This window comes from Fundulus heteroclitus, unplaced genomic scaffold (assembly GCF_011125445.2).
Source record: "Fundulus heteroclitus isolate FHET01 unplaced genomic scaffold, MU-UCD_Fhet_4.1 scaffold_75, whole genome shotgun sequence".
NCBI lineage: Eukaryota > Metazoa > Chordata > Actinopteri > Cyprinodontiformes > Fundulidae > Fundulus > Fundulus heteroclitus.
In genome coordinates this window covers 665,991-681,065 of record NW_023397197.1, presented here as the reverse complement: position 1 = coordinate 681,065, position 15,075 = coordinate 665,991, and the positions used below count along the sequence as shown (strand labels likewise).

Genomic DNA, 15,075 nt, shown 5'->3' with positions numbered 1-15,075 from the left:
GCCAGAAGACCTGAGTGGTCTGGAGGGTTGATACACTGATAACAAGTCTGTGATGTATTTAGGAGCTAAGCCATTCAGGGATTTATAGACTAACAGAAGCATTTTAAAGTCTATTCTCTGGGATACAGTGAGCCAGTGTAAGGACTTTAGAACTGGGGTGATGTGCTCTACTTTCTTGTCTTCCTGTTGCAAAACATTACCTAATTAAAATTGAATATAGGCTTATTTTCCTTTCATTACTTGAAGTCTGAAAACATTACATATCTTTTTTTTTCTAATACCGACTACTTTTTATGCAAATTATGATAATTTGGTTAGTAGTTTATAAGATAAAACCAATCAAGCAAATACTCAAGAAAGTAAAAACATGTTAAAAGTTGAAGAAGTTTTGCAACGATATATTTCTTTTCCAAAATGAAACTTGGTAGAAATTCTCATGGTTTAGTTTTTTGGTCCGGCTTTTTTCCTGTTTTTTTTTTCAGTTCCTCCTCTCACTCAGTTTACCCTCCAGGTTTGTGCGGGTAATTATAGTTCTGATTCATTTTTAGTTGAAAACGGCACCCCTCAGGGGAGTTAGTCCAGTACTATTTTCTATTATGATAAACCTGACATAGGAAAATCCCTTTTTGCAGATGACGGGGCAATTTGGAAAAGAGGAAGGAATATGTTGTAAAGAAAGTTCAGGATGCTATTCATTGTAGTGGAAGATTGGTCTTTGAAATGGGGATTTAAGTTATCTGTTGAGAAATCTCAATGTTTTTCACGAGAAAGAAAGTCAAATTTGTCTGAAATTGTATAAACAAAGATTAGAAAGCGTAAAAGGTTTTAAATTCTTGGGGTTTGATAGTTTGCTTACGTGGAAACTATTCAATACTAAGAAAGTATTGAATATTATGAGGTGTTTAACAGGAGGTGTATGGGGAGCTGATTGTATGGCGTTGAAAAATGTATATATTGCATTAGTTAGATCAGTTCTAGATTACGGTTGTATTGTTTTTGATTCGGTTCATCATTAAAAAGGTTGGACATAAGGGTTAGGGTTAGTAAAATCGAGGTTGGAGAAATGCCATTAAGTCTTAGAAGGAAACACTTGAGGGTAAATTATTGGGCTCATTTACAAAGTCAAAAAGAAACACGTCTAACAAAAAGTATACTAATTGAAAGTTGGGAAAGTAGTAAAATTAAAAAGGAGGTATTTAGTAAGGGTATTATTCAGATAATTGAGGAGTTAGGAATCAATAATTGAGCCGTTAGTCTAACTACCTTAATGCCGGCTATCTTTGCTATCTTTGATCTTTCTTTGTTAAAAAAAAGATTAGTTCAAGCAATAACGTGTTAAGTATACAAGCTTATGTGAACACTTTGATACAGAAGAGATATGGGTATTATGTACATGTATTCACGGATAAGTCAAAAAAAAAAAAACAGATAATGGAAACACAAGCTATGCTTTTGACATTCCTAAATTAAAAGTTAAGGTGTTTAAAAGATTAACTGATGGCAATCATGTTAGCATTACAATGGATAGAGGAAGTCAAACCCATGAGAATACTAATATGTTCAGATTCAAGTGCAGCATTGGCTAGTCTCAAAGGTGTGTCATCTAAATGTAGGGAGAATATTATGTTAGAAAGTTTATCATTATACCAGTACATAGTCTGTGCTTGAATCCATAAAAACTGAACATCAATCCCCATAGTGGCATTCAAGGGAATGAGATGGCAGATTCTGTAGCTAAGAAGGGGTTGACGATAAACAAGGTCCTACATACGATCCTACATACGAAACAAAATTAAGGTACAACGGCAAAAATTATGGGATAATGGAAATAAAGGAAGACATTTATATAAGATACAGCAAAAAGTGGGGGAAGAAGAGCCTCTGGGGAAGAGCGGGCGAGAACAGGGGATGTTTAGCAGAATTAGATTAGGCCACACGAGGCTCACTACATATTATTGGGAAAGTGTGAGATGTGCAGTCAATGAGAAACTGTGGAACATGTGCTGTTTGAGTGTATTAAATACTCAAATCAAAGAATGGATCTAAGGAATGGAACAAGAAGGAATCAAACAACTGAACATTACAAATATCTTCTCAAATAAATACGGAAAGATGGTGCTTAAGATCATGTCATCTTATCTACAACAAACTGGACTAAAACTAACGATTTAAGGAAAAGTAACTAAAGATCAAGTAGGCGGTGATAATGCATTATTTGATTGCAAGACACCAGTAAAAAAAGAAGAAGCTCACCCTCCACTCCCTCAGCAATCTGTCACACCGGTTGGGCACTAATTAGTCAGAAGTAAAAGTATAGGTACCTCTCCAAAATATGACTTTGGTAAAAGTCCAAGTCACTGACTGAAATGTTACTTGAGTTAAAGTATCTGAAATGTCTTACGTATGAAAATTACTGTAAAAATAGATGTATTTAATGTAATAAAAAGTATAAGTAAGAAGTAAAACAAAGCAAATGCAGTTTGAATGACATTTTTAGATTTTAGTAAACTTTAAAAGTCAAATTCACTTGAAATAATATAAACAGCCAAGTGCAGGAGAAATTAGACAGAAAACACAACCTTTTTGTAAGCTTTCAGTTTTCGTTCTTCAAGTAAGGTCAGTGCTATATACTTTAAAATTGTACACAATCAAGTGCAGGTAAAATTTGATAAACAGGAAGTGGTAAACCTGCTAATAGATACACCTGCAGGTTATCATTGAGTTAAGAAAACTCTCTGCTATTAGATGCTTTACCTATACCACAAGGTTAATTTAACCTGCCCTACCACTGAACCAGCTTCTTATCCAGTCGGTGGTGATGAACAAGGCCAGGCAAGTCCCAACTTTGTGGCAGTCAATCAGTAGGTGAGGTCAAAACACTTGCGAGTCTGTCTGTGATTCCGAACGGGAATCACTGGCGAGTCTGTCTTTTTGTAACGAGTAACTAAACCAAACATTGAACATGTATTGGAGTAAAAGTATGCAATTAAGATCAGAAATATAGTGAGGTAAAAGTTATCAAAAAATGTTATACTTGAGAAAAGTATAAAGTACTCCAAAATATACTTAAGTACAGTAACGAAGTAGAAATACAACACTGCTGGTTTGTTCCCTGCTTCAGCCGCTGGATTTTCCTGCCTTCATCCGTGCCTCAAGTTTTGCTCACTGCTTCATTGCCTGGATCTCCTGCTACCCTTGTACTACAGCAACCTTGCATCTCATCTACATGTCTCGTCTCATTCTGATTTCCTCATCCACCAATCATCTCTCTTTCAATAAACTATAGTTCAGAAAATGTTCATCCAAAGATGAGTTTATAACAGAAACAAGTTTGGTTTTAGTACGGTGAAAATATTTTAATTAAAGGTTGTCAATGCCTATAAAATAATGAGCAAGGTGGGACAACGGAAGGTGGAAAAACATCCCTGACAGAAGTAATCATATATTAGTCATCCGTCTTTGTTTTTTGAAAGCTGAACTCCGTTGCTTTTACAAAGGCATTTTTAAGCTTTACCGGAGCATAATTTGTTGTTTTAATCTTACTGCTGGCTGGATTTTTCCCTTTTATGCAGTATAACTACAAATACATGCACTACAAATACGCACAGTTTGCTAGGTTAACGAATGACTGCTAAACCACAATGTTGTTTTTTTTACCTGGGCACAGCTACCTATGGAGCTAGTCTGCCACTACCCTCTCTGGTACAGAACGTTTGTCTGCGTTCTTTCTGTGTCCCTGCTGTCTTCTCTAACTCCCAGTCAGTCGAGGCAGATGGCCGTTCACACTGAGCCTGCTTCTGCTGGAGGTTTTTCTTCCTGTTAAAGGGGAGTTTTCCTCTCCACTGCTGCTACATGCTGCAGTCAATGACACAATGCAAGCGATTGTCCACTGTAGCAAAATCTTAAATCCCTTTAAGATGCTATTGCATCACATTAAATAGAACATTCATGCTTGAAAACCTGCCAATGTGGCTGAATTAAACAATTCTGCCAAGAAAAGCCGGCCATAATTATTCCAAAATGATGTAAAAGACTCATTGCCCGTTATCACAAACGCTTAATGACAGGCAACGGAGGAACAACCCTTTGTCAGGTTCAGAAGGCCATTTCTTTTTCACATAGGCTCAAGCTGTTATGTATAGCTTTTTTTAAATAAGTGAAATCATCATCTCAAAAAGGCAGACTGTCACACATTTGAGTTTGTCCTACGTTTAACTAAGACCAACAAGCACATCACAAAGGTTTAAAGTTAAATAAAAGAAACTTGACAGTTATGAGCAGTAGTCTATGCTGTATCTTTATATATCCCTCAATACATGAAATCATCATTTGAAAACAGCATTTTGTATTTACTCTGGTTATCATTGTCTAATATTCAACTTTGTTTAACGACAGACAGTTAAGTGTGGAAAAAAAGAAAAGAAAGGGGGGTTATCGGGGCAAATATTTTTCACAGGACTGACTTTAAAAGTCTGTTAAATATAAAAAGTGCGACAGCCAACTCCGGTATACTTCAACCAACAATATCTGAAGAAGTTTCTACTGTTTAGGCTGCTAAGAATGTACTTCTGGTAACTCTGAACCCTGAGACTTCACAGAGTACAACAATGTATGTACCAGCGTTTATAGGGTAAAATTCAATTAAGATTAGATAACAACATCAGATGCTTCTTTAACCCCAACTGAAGTAGAATAATTTAGTTACTTGGAAAAACCAAGAACACTAAACATGCTTCACACTTTCAGAAGTAGACAAGGTTGTGATAGTATAGCCTGGAGCATGAATACTTTTACTGAATAAATGAACAGACGGACTGGGACTGCACTATTCACACATCTTGTTAGAAAAAAAAAAACACCAAAGAATTTATCGTCATTATGTATCATTATGCAATTTGAAACTTTAAAGACAATTTTGTATCAGTTCAGTTTTTGTTGATTTTTCTTACCAGGAAAAACGTGTGAATGTAAACGTATAACATTTTTGAAACTCAGTAGAATTAGACTTTCTCCTGAAGCTCCCTTTTTCATTTAAACAAAAAAAATTGAAGGAAAACAATGGTGAGGGCCAAAGATGGCACCTAGAATATGGATGGACGCAGAAATGGTTTTAAATTCTTTCTGGAGACTATTGTCTTGTTGTGGCTAAAAGTTTACAACACTACTGTCTCAATATGGTGAGGGTCTCTATAACATTTAGAGTCTGCTTATGTGAATTAATTACAATGGACTAAAAGATCATGTATGAGGTCTGACTCTAGTGAGAAGTCCCGGCTCACATTCTCTGCTCCATTTAATCTGTGCCCTCCAGAGGTCATAACCGACCATGTAGGCCAGTACAATTCGTCCCACCAAAACCTGCTCTGGCTTTACTTTGTGCACTGGTGTGCCGTCCTTTTGAAACAGGAAGGTGTCATCCCTAAATTGGTCCCAAAAAGTTTGGAGCATGAAATTATCCAAAGATTTCTTGGTTTGCTGCAGCATTATGAGTTCCTTAAAGGAGCAATTAGCGATTTCTCACCAGAAGGTGAAGCTGCCTCCTCTGCTCTGCCCCACTGGATAATTTGAGGTACTAGTAGACTGTATATAAAACATTAAAATGTTCATATCCAGATGGTCATGCAGGTGTTCAGTAAAGGAAATAATGGCGTTCAAGCAAACATAACTTATTCTTCAGACCACCCAAGGAAAGGAGGAGGTGTAGCTTTATTTGTTAGATCCTGCCAGTCTAGATTCTCGTTTCTAAATATCTTCCTAAGCAGTTTTGAAGATTGACTTGTGTGGCGGATAGCTTTTAGCTGTTGTTGCTGGTTACAGAACTCCTTCAGCCATTGTTGACAGTTTTTTCTAATTTTCCTAATGTTTGTCTGATTAAAATGTTCAAGAACTCATCCTGGCATGTGATTTTATTTGAGACTGGTTTACTGTTTCCCTGTTAGAGGGTTTTGAGACACACCGTCTTGCTTTTAATGTTTCTCAAATTATTGACGGTGCTACTAAACCTAAATCCAAATATCCTGACAAATAATTTCCATCTTTTCATCCTCAATGCAATTTTTGTAAATGATCTAAGTGATCATTGTCTAGTTGGTGCGGTTTGAAACACTAAAATCCTCCATTTTGAGCTTGTTCTTGTGTAAAAAAGAACTATGAAGCATTTTAGAGAACAGGCTTTTCTTCATGGTATATTTCATTACAATTGGAAGTTCATTTATCTGTTTGATGACATACATTTTTCCTGGGACTATTTGTTTGATATTTTTAACTATTGTATTGACAAATGTGCTCTGTTTCATCAGCTGAGAGTTAAGGGTTGAGTCATTTCCTGGTTCAACACTGAATTAACAGGTCTCCTGGAAAGGAGAAATCAGCTCCGGGAAGTCACAAAGAAGAAATGATTCTGAAGTTGATGGGTTACATTTCCATCAATTAAAAAATCTGCTGGCTGCTACCTTAACGAAAGTAAAACACGATTATTGTGAAATGCATAAATAACCTAAATAAATTATACCAAGCTGTTAAGGCTCTCATTGCTCAGGGTTTCCCCTGTCATTAACTAAATAATATAATTTACTTCAGTGCAAGGTAGCATCCTGTCTCAGTGACCTAGATTACTGTGATGTTTCTTATAATGCACCTGCCACCTCTCTGCATTAGATGCTGTCTATCATGGAGAATTACGGTTCATACCAACATCTCTCACACCTCACTGTACTTTATATTGCTTTAAATTTCAACCGGCCATCATCATCATCAACCCATAAACTCATGCATTGGTACATTTTCATCTTTAAAGCTGTCTGATCCTGTGTTATTTATCCCGTTATATGTCATTTAGTCCAGCAAAAGACTTAGTTCCCAGGACTTTATCACTTTCAGTGCTCCATTAGTAAAAACAGGACTTGGAAAAGAGGCATTTTCTCACTCTGTCCTATCAACGTGGAGCACTCTACAACAGGATATGAAAATATCCATGTTGATTCCTCTGGGAGAATTTAAGCTTATATTCAGAAATATAAAATAAATCTTGCCATGAAACTGTTTGTAAATATGTTTTTGTTTTGTTTTACCAAAACCAGTCTCCTGTAAATTATATCTTCCCAGATAGCAAAAGATGTCAATTCAATGTGGAATTAGGGTCAAAAAGATTAACTTTTGGTTAAGGTCGACGATTGATGGTGGATCAACCAATCATCCAGTTCTAGCCAATGTTGAAAAGATGTAATTGAATGTTGTTTTGAAGACAAATTTTAATGATCGAAAAGCCAACGCCGCTGTGTGTATGCTGTGTGTTGCACCCCTTCCTCCTCCTGAGAGCATTTTGTCATTGAGCCAGGGTTTGTCACATTTTAAACTAAATAACATATGTCGAGGACAGTGAGTTGTAATTTTTTTCTGTACATTTTACTTGTCTGGAAATATTTGTGCATAATGTGCAGTAAAAACATATCATGTCAAAGAGCAAACAAAACATTTACAAACTAAAAATACCTTAAACACGTTCCAATTATTTGAAGATTTGCATTACCAGAATGAACGGCGAGTTGATCCAAGGAAGGGCAGAAAGCTTGTCTGAGCTTACTCAAAGCTGCATGCTGCTGCGTGCTGCTGCATGCTGCAGTAACACTAATATCCATGACGTCCAAAGCAAAACGTTTTATTTATAAAGAGGACAATAATTCTTGTTGCAGGTTATGCACACATATAACATATTGGAACAGCAAAGACTACGCTATAGAATTAAGAAATGGGGCATTTTAGTAATTTGTGCCTTTTAGTTTAACAGAGCACTAAAACTTTAGGTTTGAAAAACAAGGTGTACTAAACGTTACAAACTGAGTTTCAGAGACTAGACAAATCCAACTGTAAAAGCTTTTGAAACTGCGCCAGTTTTATCATCGTCTTGTTTTAGAATTTATGGACATATCGATAATAAGACCCAACTTGTGTTCAGCCAGGGTTAAACGTTTTACTCAAAAAATGTTGTAAAAATTCACAAAGAATTCTGTTAAAGAAGAAAACTGTGTTTTAGTATGTGAAGTGCTATATTAATCAACAGTGAGGTAAAATGAGAAGCCCCTGATATCTGCAGCAGATAAGTTCAACTTCATGGAAAGTTGACATAATCAACTAACACATCATTAGACATCATTTTTTATTAGCATCTTGTATTATGTCTTTTCAATTGTGACATTTACAGCAGACCCTGTTAAAACATTTAACTTTTCGAAGATGATAGCTCGTGTTTTTTTCATATTTAATGCAGTTTCTTCATTAAACTCCACAACCGTTTTTCAGCCATTCCTCATAAATTACTTTCATCCATATAACCTTTTTCTCTCAGTTTAGTCATTTTTAACCTATGTGTGTAATGTTCTGTTTTTTGGTTTAGTGTCTGTGTTGCTTCTCTTACGCTTTTGGGTTTATATCCTTTGTAGATTCTGTCTTGTTTTAGGGTTTTGTTTAGTCTGTGTACTATTTTAGGTAGTCCGGTCTTTGTTTGTTCTCTCTCGGCCTTAGGTTTATCCTCCTGTCAGTTTCATTATTGTTTCCACCTGCGTTTGGTTAATTAGTCCCTCCCTGTTACTGTGTCTGCCCGCTTATTTAAACCCCTCTTAGTTTTCTGTTGGTTGTCGGGACTTCACCTTCGTTTCGTCGTTCCTTGCCTGAACTCGGTCTGTTTTGCCTGTTTTTCCCTTCATTAAACACCACCAAAGGAATTACCACTGCGTCTGGCTGACTCTGGGTTCATCTCCACATCAAACATTACAGTAAGTCCCGACCACAACATGATGAACCTGTCGCCTAGACGCTTTCTCCGGTCAGGAGCTGCTATGCTGCGTGAGCCCGATAATCCTTCTAACATGTCTCTCCTCGCTGATCACTCACCTCAAGCCGCCATACGGTCATCCTCGGAGCGTGCCCGTCCTGTCTCAGAGTTTTTTCTGGAGGTTCACGCAGATGTGGTGCAGGAGATCCGTCCGGACCTTTTCCCGGATGCGTTGCAGCTTTCCTGCCCTTACGAGGGGCCGCCGATACCGCCATCGGCTACAACGGTCCCTTCCCGTCAGGAGGCATCATTCCTCCAGCAAGCTCCGTCGACTCGCCGCCGGAGAAGGAAGCGCTTGCCAGCCGGCCATCCATCCAGTATAGGTGGGCAGCCCCCCGACGAGCCAGTTCGGCCTCACCCGACTGCCGAACCTCTGGCTCCGCCCACTTCCGGTCCGGCGGAGGGGGATTCTTCGCCTCCTAGAGCCAGGAGGCCCACAGCTCCCCCTGCTGGACACCGTGACTCTGAATATCTGGCTCTGGAGAATAAAGTAAGGACGTTTGCCCCCATCATCAAGCGTCTCAGGGAGGCTTTATTCTTGCATTATTCAGAGGAGCTGGAGAAAAAATTAAAGGAGGTTGAGGGACATTATAGGTCAGCCCTCCAGGCTTTCTACGGCCGACCAAGACCTGTCACCGAGGGACCGGCCGATGCCTCGGCTCCTGAGCCTGTCACCGAGGGACCGGCCGATGCCTCGGCTCCTGAGCCTGTCACCGAGGGACCGGCCGACGCCTCGGCTCCTGTGTCCGTCACCGTGGTTCTGGCCGACGCCTCGGCGCCCGTCAAGCCTAACGAGGGGGTCCGGGAGGACCTGCTTCTGCTTAAGTCACGAGAAGGGGTCCGGGAGGATCTGCCTTCACCCAAGTCTGATGAGGGGGGTCCGTCACAGACATGCGACGTGGGAACCCAGAGCGGTCCGTCGCAGGCCTGCGACGTGGGAACCCAGAGGGGTCCGTCGCTGTCGTGCAACGTGGGAACCCAGGGGGGTCCGTCGCAGACATCCGACGTGGGAACCCAGAGGGGTCCGTCGTTGACGTCCGACGTGGGAACCCAGAGGGGTCCGTCGTTGACGTCCGACGTGGGAACCCAGAGGGGTCCGTCGTTGACGTCCGACGTGGGAACCCAGGGGGGTCCGTCGTTGGCGTCCGACGTGGGAACCCAGGGGGGTCCGTCGCTGACGTCCGACGTGGGAACCCCGAGTGGTCCGGCGCTGACGTGCGACGTTGGAACCCAGAGTGGTCCGTCGCGGACCTGCGACGTTGGAACCCAGGGGGATCCTTCGCTCTTCGGTCATCCAGGACCTCAGAAGGGGATGCAACAACCGGGACCCCCTGGAGACCTAGAGCCTCATGGTGTTCTTTTCAAGTCCAGACCCCAGATAGCCCTCATGGAGAGCCAGTTCTGGGAGAGACTTTATTGGACGTCCCTTTCTGAGACCCTCCAGGAGTTGATTCTGAGACTCCTGGTGGCTAAGGGTCTGACTTTGGTGCCTGAAGTCCGTAGCCCGGGGTCTCCTGAAACCTGCAGCCCGGGGTCTCCTGAAGCCTGTAGCCCTGTGGTCTCTGAAGCCTGTAGCCCTGTGGCCTCTGTAGTCTGTAGCCCTGTGGCCTCTGTAGTCTGTAGCCCTATGGCCTCTGTAGTCTGTAGCCCTGTGGCCTCTGTAGTCTGTAGCCCGGTGGCCTCTGTAGTCTGTAGTCCTGTGCCCACCTTAGCAGCCTGTAGCCAGGCTCCCACCTCAGCAGCCTGTAGCCAGGCTCCCACCTTAGCAGCCTGTAGCCAGGCTCCCACCTTAGCAGCCTGTAGCCAGGCTCCCACCTTAGCAGCCTGTAGCCAGGCTCCCACCTTAGCAGCCTGTAGCCAGGCTCCCACCTTAGCAGCCTGTAGCCAGGCTCCCACCTTAGCAGCCTGTAGCCAGGCTCCCACCTTAGCAGCCTGTAGCCAGGCTCCCACCTCAGCAGCCTGTAGCCAGGCCCCCACTTTAGCAGCCTGTAGCCAGGCATTCCCCTTCAGTCGCCTGTAGCCAGGCTTCCCCTTCAGTCGCCTGTAGCCAGGCTTCCCCTTCAGTCGCCTGTAGCCAGGCTTCCCCTTCAGCCGCCTGTAGCCAGGCTTTCCCTTCAGCCGCCTGTAGCCAGGCTTTCCCTTCAGCCGCCTGTAGCCAGGCTTCCCCTTCAGTCGCCTGTAGCCAGGCTCCTTCGTCGGTCGCCTGTAGCCAGGCTCCTTCGTCGGTCGCCTGTAGCCAGGCTCCTTCGTCGGTCGCCTGTAGCCAGGCTCCTTCGTCTGTCGCCTGTAGTCAGGCTCCTTCGTCTGTCGCCTGTAGTCAGGCTCCTTCGTCTGTCGCCTGTAGTCAGGCTCCTTCGTCTGTCGCCTGTAGTCAGGCTCCTTCGTCTGTCGCCTGTAGTCAGGCTCCTTCGTCTGTCGCCTGTAGTCAGGCTCCTTCGTCTGTCGCCTGTAGTCAGGCTCCTTCGTCTGTCGCCTGTAGTCAGGCTCCTTCGTCGGTCGCCTGTAGTCAGGCTCCCCCTTCGGTCGCCTGTAGTCAGGCTCCCCCTTCGGTCGCCTGTAGTCAGGCTCCCCCTTCGGTCGCCTGTAGTCAGGCTCCCCCTTCGGTCGCCTGTAGTCAGGCTCCCCCTTCGGTCGCCTGTAGTCAGGCTCCCCCTTCGGTCGCCTGTAGTCAGGCTTCCCCTTCGGTCGCCTGTAGCCAGGCTCCCCCTTCGGTCGCCTGTAATCAGGCTCCCCCTTCGGTCGCCTGTAATCAGGCTTCCCCTTCGGTCGCCTGTAGTCAGGCTTCCCCTTCGGTCGCCTGTAGTCAGGCTTCCCCTTCGGTCGCCTGTAGTCAGGCTTCCCCTTCGGTCGCCTGTAGTCAGGCTTCCCCGTCAGTCACCTGTAACCAGGCTCCTTCGTCAGTCGCCTGTAACCAGGCTCCTTCGTCAGTCGCCTGTAGCCAGGCTCCTTCGTCAGTCGCCTGTAGCCAGGCTCCTTCGTCAGTCGCCTGTAGCCAGGCTCCTTCGTCCGTCGCCTGTAACCAGGCTCCTTCGTCCGTCGCCTGTAACCAGGCTCCTTCGTCCGTCGCCTGTAACCAGGCTCCTTCGTCCGTCGCCTGTAGCCAGGTTCCCTCTTCAGTCGCCTGTAATCAGGCGCCACCGCCTGAAGCCGTTAACCATGCGCCGCCGCCTTTAGCCTGTAGTCCGGCGCCTCCCTCAGCTTGTAGTCAGGCGCCTTCCTTAACCCGTAATCCGGCGCCAGGCTCTGTTTTCTTCCTCTCCAGACCCCGCCGACGGCCTCCGAGGTTTCTGGTCCGCCGACGACCTCCGAGGTTTCTGGTCCGTCGACGGCCGTCTGTCGCCTTGATCCGCCGACGGCCTCCTGGAGGTCCGCCGGAGAGCCTGTCACGCCGGGGCCGTCCGCCGGAGAGCCTGTCACGCCGGGGCCGTCCGCCGGAGAGCCTGTCACGCCGGGGCCGTCCGCCGGAGAGCCTGTCACGCCGGGGCCGTCCGCCGGAGAGCCTGTCACGCCGGGGCCGTCCGCCGGAGAGCCTGTCACGCCGGGGCCGTCCGCCGGAGAGCCTGTCACGCCGGGGCCGTCCGCCGGAGAGCCTGTCACGCCGGGGCCGTCCGCCGGAGAGCCTGTCACGCCGGGGCCGTCCGCCGGAGAGCCTGTCACGCCGGGGCCGTCCGCCGGAGAGCCTGTCACGCCGGGGCCGTCCGCCGGAGAGCCTGTCACGCCGGGGCCGTCCGCCGGAGAGCCTGTCACGCCGGGGCCGTCCGCCGGAGAGCCTGTCACGCCGGGGCCGTCCGCCGGAGAGTCTGTCACGCAGGGGCCGTCCGCCTGGACGCCCGCCCGAACGTCTGTCACGCCGGGGCCGTCCTCCGGGACGCCCGCCGGAACTTCTGTCACGCCGGGACCGTCGCCTGGAACGCCCACCAGACTCTTGTTGTTTGACTTGCGCCCAGTCTGGGTTGCTCGTGATTAGTTTTGTTGTGTTTTGGACTTTGGCCCGCCATCCAGGACCTCCCTCCTCCCGCCCGGTCTGGGTTGTTATTATTTTACTTGGACTCTTGGTTCGTGTTTCAGGGACGTCTAGAATCCGTCCTTGAGGGGGGGGCTCTGTAATGTTCTGTTTTTTGGTTTAGTGTCTGTGTTGCTTCTCTTACGCTTTTGGGTTTATATCCTTTGTAGATTCTGTCTTGTTTTAGGGTTTTGTTTAGTCTGTGTACTATTTTAGGTAGTCCGGTCTTTGTTTGTTCTCTCTCGGCCTTAGGTTTATCCTCCTGTCAGTTTCATTATTGTTTCCACCTGCGTTTGGTTAATTAGTCCCTCCCTGTTACTGTGTCTGCCCGCTTATTTAAACCCCTCTTAGTTTTCTGTTGGTTGTCGGGACTTCACCTTCGTTTCGTCGTTCCTTGCCTGAACTCGGTCTGTTTTGCCTGTTTTTCCCTTCATTAAACACCACCAAAGGAATTACCACTGCGTCTGGCTGACTCTGGGTTCATCTCCACATCAAACATTACAATGTGAGGCAGAACTGAAAAGAGCTTTACAAATAAAGTGTATTTGGTTGATACTGCAGGACAGAGATTAACTTGTAATAACAGAAACCCACTTCCAAAATCTTGAGCCACCTTTTTAATGTATAGTTTATTGAGAAATAGGATATTTGTGCAAAATTGAATGAAGAACAAGAAACAGCAGTCAGCACCAAAAAGTTCAATCATTTTTCATTTTTACAATGCTTAATGTTATACTGAGCCTTGATGGTAACAAAAAAGTTATAATAAAGGGGAGACAAACATTTCACACATAAATGTCTTTTGACATGTTTCGTAGGAGTATATGCCTTCGATTAGGTGGGAAGGGGGCCTTATATATACATTATTGATAATACAGGCATTGTGTTTGTCCGCGTGATGGGGATTTTTAGGATACGTAAAGGCGTGAAATACAACATCCTGTCGATTTTTTTTTTTTGTGACAGGGTGTCCGCTATTTATAAATACTAAGCATGAAAGCGCGAGGGTTGTAGAGAAAGACACCGTTTTTGTGTTGAGGGGTCAGATGATTGAGAGAAAGCGAGATCTCCCCCCTTGTGTCTCCTCCCGCGCGGCGCTTTGAACAGGTTGAGTATTATTTTAACTGCTTACTGACCGAGTGAACTTATGACCCTCAAACTGACAGTGACCTGTAGAGTGTATGGACTTATTATGTTCTAAGCTGCAACTGGTAAGCAGTCAGTAACTGAGGTTAAACGCTTGCTGTTTACAGGGAGAGCTGAGGCGTTGCATCGCTGGATTCTGGCTGAGCGAGAACCCTGAGCTTTTTATTTACAGATTCCGGATGGGGAAGCTTATGCATCTAAACGCTTTATATAGTTTTATTTTTAATCTTTATTTTGAAACTTTAAGTATTCAGAGTCTGACTGCTTTTACGGCTGAAACAAAGACTGATTTCCTCCCACCTTAAAGATTGGGTGCGCGTAACGGAATTAAATAATTCAAAATAATCATAATAATACTAATAAAAAGATTGGGTATGTATACCGGAGTTAAATAATTATAAATAACTTTAAATGATTACAATAATACTACTAAAAAAGGTTGGGTATGCGTAACAGAATTAAATAATTACTATAATATCAATGATAGTAGTAATAATATTATTAATGATATGAATATAAATGAAAATAATAATAATACAATAAATAAAAGAATAATTAATTTAATAATGATTAATGATAGGGTGTCACATGAGGGGTCACGTGGTGGGGTCATATGGAGGTCACGGTAGGGGTCAATGATAGGGTGTCACATGAGGGTCACGAGCAGGGTCACGTGACGATCATGTGAGTAGGGTCACCTAAAAGGTCAATTAAAAAATAAGCCCCGCCCCTTTTTTATCGCCCCGCCCACTTTTAATCCATCAAAATCGGATTAAAAAGTGACAGAACATATACCCTTATATCTCTGTGGCGAGTAATTGTTTGAAGCCAGGTTTTTCAACTGCAGACAACAGCAGCATACCCATCATGCATGTTACTGCATGCGTGATGTTATTATGCCGCTTGGATGCTTTTTCATTTTATCACAAAGAAGGGAGCCCAGTTTAGCTTGCTATACCGGCTTTGTTTTAGAAAAAATTCCAGAAGATTCCTCCGAGGACGCGGAGCGGAGGCGGGGCTGCACAGCTCGCACTGCTGCGGGGGTGAGCGGCTGAGCGGCTTACGTGATGAAACAAGTTGGTTGCGTTACCAGACT

The 15,075-nt window shown here is 44.4% G+C and overlaps 1 protein-coding gene and 1 pseudogene across 1 annotated transcript in view; one reads left to right on the top strand and one right to left on the bottom strand.

The window, feature by feature from the left end:
• The window catches only part of LOC118561913, a 716,353-nt gene that overhangs the window by 125,561 nt on the left and 575,717 nt on the right, over positions 1-15,075 (top strand). The window lies entirely within an intron of this gene.
• The window catches only part of LOC118561874, a 951,216-nt pseudogene that overhangs the window by 398,095 nt on the left and 538,046 nt on the right, over positions 1-15,075 (bottom strand).